Below are 4,984 nucleotides of genomic sequence, written 5' to 3' on the forward strand. Positions count from 1 at the left end.
CCAACTCCCTTAATTTGAGCAGTGGCAAATTTATTAAGGAAGGGTGTCGGAGGTGATGTCTAGAATTTAATCTACTTTTATCACGTAGGATACAAACCTCCAATTTTCCACTGTAATGACTGCCTCTGGAATAAATCCTCCTGGTTGCCTGGCTGTAAACACTCACATTAGGCCAGTTATAGAAGAAATTCAGGGGAGAGGTATTCCTTCAAGGCCAAGTAACCAGGGTTGTTTGACAAGCATACAAAGGAGAAACAGATTGCCCTATTCACCATGAAACCACATCCCTATGAAGGGCCCAATACCTGGGCTCAGCATAGACATGTAGATTACCTGCCTTGTGTGACCTTGCAGTGCCGCAGACTGAACGTTTGAGTCCACCCACCCACGCCAAATTCCTGTTGCAGCCTAATCCCCAGTGTGATGGTATTAGGAGGTGGGGCCTTTCGGAAGTGAGTAGTTCACCAGGGTGAAGACTTCATGAATGGAATTAGTGCTCTTATTTTAAAAAGACACCAGAAAACTCCTTCTACCACGTGACGTTACAGCAAGAAGAGGATCATCAATGAGGACCGGTTCTTACCAGACAGCAGTCTGCTGGAGCCCTGATCTTGGACTTCCCAGCCTCCAGAACCCTGTGAAATAAGCTTCTATTGTTTAGAGGCCTGGCAGTCTGTGGTGCTTTGTTACAGCAGCCTGCCCTGACTCAGACGTGTAGCATACCGCAAAAACTTAAGAACTAACATCTGGACTCTGATCACGAAGTACAAACTAATTCTTGGCTAAGTGTTCAAAAATAAACATTATGAAAATTCTTCTAAACCCATTTTAGGGCCTGCCACGATCATGAGAAGTAGGCTTCCTTCTCTTTTTCAGCTCCCAAACTGTGATCTCCAATTATACGCATTCAATATTTATGTAACAATAATAATAATTTGTAAAAGGCCTTCTCTGTACCAGGTGCTTTAAAACATTATCTCACGGTGCCAGCTGGGTGCTGGAAATATCAGTGGGGGCACTTTGCAAAGTATATGATAGTGTAACCACTATTCTGTACACCTGAAACTAATACAAAATACTATTAAATATAACCTGTAATTTAAAACATTTAAAATAAAAAATGTATAATGCTTCTCAGCCTTTGGCTAAGATCTAGCATAGTACCTGTTCTTATCAGTTTAAAATTTTTTAAATGTATCAAAAATTATCTCTAATGCCCCAACAGCATAAAAAGGTGGTATTATTAACTTCAAGTACAGAAATTGAGGCTCAGAAGAATTAAATAACTTGCTCAAGTTCACAAATGAAAAAAAAATTAAATAAGAGAACAAATACAGGCTGAAGTGAAGGAAAATAAAAATGTTTAAATATTATGTATGGATATGCCTGCCACAAAAAGAGGGAAACCATAGATATAAAAGGAAACTAATTTAAAATGTAAACAATGGCAAATAAGAAACTGTTTTAGTTTTCTATTGCTGCCATACCAAATTACCACAAAGTTAGTGGCTTAAAACAGCAGAAATATATTATGTTACAGGTCTGTACCCAGAAATCCCAAAAGATCTCACTGTGCTAAGACCAAGGAGAGTGCGTTCCTTTCTGGAAGCCTCCATTTATTTCCAGTTGCAGATGTGGCCCAGTTTCCTTGGCTCAGGGCTCCCTTCCTCCATGTTTGCAACCAGGAGCATTCAGCCCGGTCCTTTCTGTGCTGCCTTCTCTCTCGTTCTCCCTCTTCTGCCTCCCTCCTCCTCTTTTAAAGACCCCTGTGTTTGCATTAGGCCATCTGGATAATCCATGATACCTTTTTTATTTTAAAGTTAGCTGACTAGCAGCTTTAATTTCATGTACAACCTAACCTTTTGCCACATGACCTAACCTAATCACAGGTTTAAGCCTATGGTCCTCTTTGAGGAATCATTATTCTGCCTACCTCGGAGAGATTTAAAGACTATTAAATAAATTTATGTGAAACAGAAAAGTGGGCCTTAGGCATTCACTTTTCTATTCTACTGCTCTGTATTGTTTGCAAGGTTTCGTTAAAATTGAAAACGCGGAGCTTCCAGACCACAATCTGGGAGTCACCGGCCTCGCGGGGGCACCCACACTCCCAGGCCCGTCTTCATTGAGTTTCTAGTACAGTGTCCACACGGCTATAATGTACTTTTTTAATTCCTGTCAAAGTGAAACAGCAAGATAGCAATATAGTTTACTTCTACTGAAAATCTTTAACTCTTTTGGGTTCGAAAGAGGGGAGAAAAGGCAGACAATTGTAACTGAATAAAAATAAATTAATTAATTTTAAAAAAAGAAAGAGAAACTCTAATAACTATATGTTTTTAAACCGTCTTTATGGGATTCAGTTTCCAGGTTATATAGTAGTTGTTGACACAAAACAGTGATTGAATAGTTTTCATTCTATTTTGTGGAACAATCAATATAAAATAGAAATCATCTGTTCTTTGAAATTTTGATTGCACCCCTCTCTGAAATTGTTCAGGCCTGGCTAGACATCTTTTTTAAGGGAGTCGGGGGAGGTGAGGATGCTTTCATTCTCAATTAGTTACTTTAATGGTTAGTAGTTTATTCAGATTTCTGGGGTTTTATATGTTTTTAATATTTGTCAATATTGTCTAGGTTTTGAAAGTTATTATACATAATTTTCATAATATTGGCTTATTATGTCTTAGAATTTTCTGTCTGTAATTATTTTCCCCTTTGTATTGCATATTTTGTTTCTTTTCATTTTCTCTAAGTTAGTTTATCTTTATTTTCCTAAACAAATTTTGCCAGAGGCCTGTCTAGCAGGATTGCCTTAGGTTTCATTAATAATCCCCAATGTTTTTTTCTGGGTTTTTTTCCTTATGCTTATTTCCCTTCCTGTTTACTATGCTATGTTTTATAGCCTTTTTTAATGTCTTATTTCTTAGCTTATTTCTCTTGTGTTTCCACTGTGTGTGTATATATATATATATATATACATACATATATATACATATATATATATCCTGTTAGTTGTTTTATTTTATTGGGCCAGGAGAGAACTAACTGACCACACTGAGGAGAGAGAAAGAGAAGAACTGAAGAAGTAGCAGAGAAAGGAGGAGTCATTGATGCTGCAAGTTGCAGTTAGGTATTCAGCCAGAACCCTGTGAGACACGGGACAGGGAAGAGTGAATAGGGGGAAGAGAACAGTTGTGATAAGAAAGATGTAAGTAATTGGAGCAATGTATTTCAAAGTGTGCTTGTTTAAAATGTAAGGCCCCAACATGGCACCTTACATATCAGGTGAAGAAAGAGAAGGTTTACAGTTGTGAGTATGTGAAACACAGAGTTTATTCTTATATTAGTATTTATTAATTACTGTATTACTTTCAATGCGAACAGCTGTAGGCCTACTTTTGCCCACCCTGTACACTACAACTGAACGCTTTCCTAGAGTGATACTCCGTGGTGGGAAATTGTAAGTCCAGGGTTTCTGTCTTTCTTGTGCTAACAAAATGGAAGAGATTGTCGGCAGTGAAGTATAAGTTGGGGTCACAAAGAACGTGGGGAAAGGCTGCAGGAGCAGTTGCAGAACCCCTTGGGAAGTCAGAGGCGGCTAAATAAAAGGAAAGTGACAGGAGCAGACAAGCCCTGCCTTCGGGGAACGGGCAGTTTGAGCTGACAGGTGAGTCTTAACTGACCCATAAGGTAGCCACTTGCCTGGTGTGGATATCGAGGCACTGGTAATGTGGTTATTTTGGACAGAAATGTACTATAGTATAAAATACAGGCTAGATTTCAAAAACAGCATGTGAAAAAGAATGAAAAATATCCCACTAATAATTTTTATATAGAGTATATGTTGAAATGAAAATGTTTTAATTTATTGGGTTAAATAAAATATATTAAAGTTACTTTCACTTGTTTCTTTTTTCTAGTAATGTGTCTATGAGGAAATTTGCAATTACATGTGACTTGCATTACTTTTTTTGTCAGTTGGCACAGATCTAAACTGTTACACAGCAACAACCAAGACCTCAGGATCATTTAAGAAAAAAGGCCTATCATCAGACAACACAGCCCAGATTACAACAACATGAAGCGGTGCAAAGATTCGGAGAAAGTATAAATGGCCTTGGGGTTCTGTCCTTGGGCCAAGTTTTTCTGTTTACTGTTTTGATCCCATAAGCCTGTGCCTCCAGGTTTAGTGGAAATGTTATAAAAGGAATTCCTATTAGCGCGAGTCACCCCAATTTCATAACTTTGTAAGGAGAATGCCTTACATTTGTGTATCTTCAAGGTTTTCAAAGCACATTCATTATTTCATTCCATCCTCCTAATGGCCTAGGAGGAAGGTACAGCAGGCGATCTCCATGTTACTGGTGAGGAAATTGAGGCTTGAGGAAGCCATGTGATGTGAAGAGCACTGGATTCAAGGATGCTGCAGAACAGTGACCAAATATTATAGAGTCCTGGAAAGAATGCTGGACTTGGAGTCAAAGGCTCCAATACTTCCCAGACTGATGGCTTTAAACAGGCATTCTTACCCGTTTACCTAAGTTTCATTTACTCAACTAAAAAATGGGTTCATCAGAGTCCATATCTCAGAAGTCTGAAGTGCGTCAAAGTTGACATAGTCGGAGCTATGGAGTCGGAGCCTCCCTTTCTGGAGAAATCGCCTTGTGCGTCTCAAACATTTGGACTGTTTGAACTGGGCCAAACCAACATTACCTCACAAAAAACTATTTCTAAAGCCAGCAGAACAGTGGACGTCCTGACCACAGGGACCGATGATTTGGGGGTCTCTATCTGAAGATAGAATCAGTAAACAATCATCAAGTTTATACTATCATTAAATTTTTTACTTCTTTTTCATTCCTTTCCTTTTCTCGTAAAAACCTTGCCTTCACCCTGTAATTGAGTCACTATTCAGGTTTCTGACTAACTCCATGCTCCTCAAATTGCAGGGTTTTGATCCCAAATAAATGCTTGTTGCTTG

The 4,984-nt window shown here is 38.6% G+C and overlaps 1 pseudogene; it reads left to right on the forward strand.

Annotated features, from left to right (window-relative positions):
- The first annotated feature begins 1,126 nt into the window (after positions 1-1,126).
- LOC112305844 (U2 spliceosomal RNA) lies at positions 1,127-1,228 on the forward strand (annotated as a pseudogene).
- The last annotated feature ends 3,756 nt before the right edge of the window (positions 1,229-4,984 follow it).

Source organism: Desmodus rotundus, chromosome 2, assembly GCF_022682495.2.
Source record: "Desmodus rotundus isolate HL8 chromosome 2, HLdesRot8A.1, whole genome shotgun sequence".
Classification (NCBI taxonomy): Eukaryota; Metazoa; Chordata; class Mammalia; order Chiroptera; family Phyllostomidae; genus Desmodus; species Desmodus rotundus.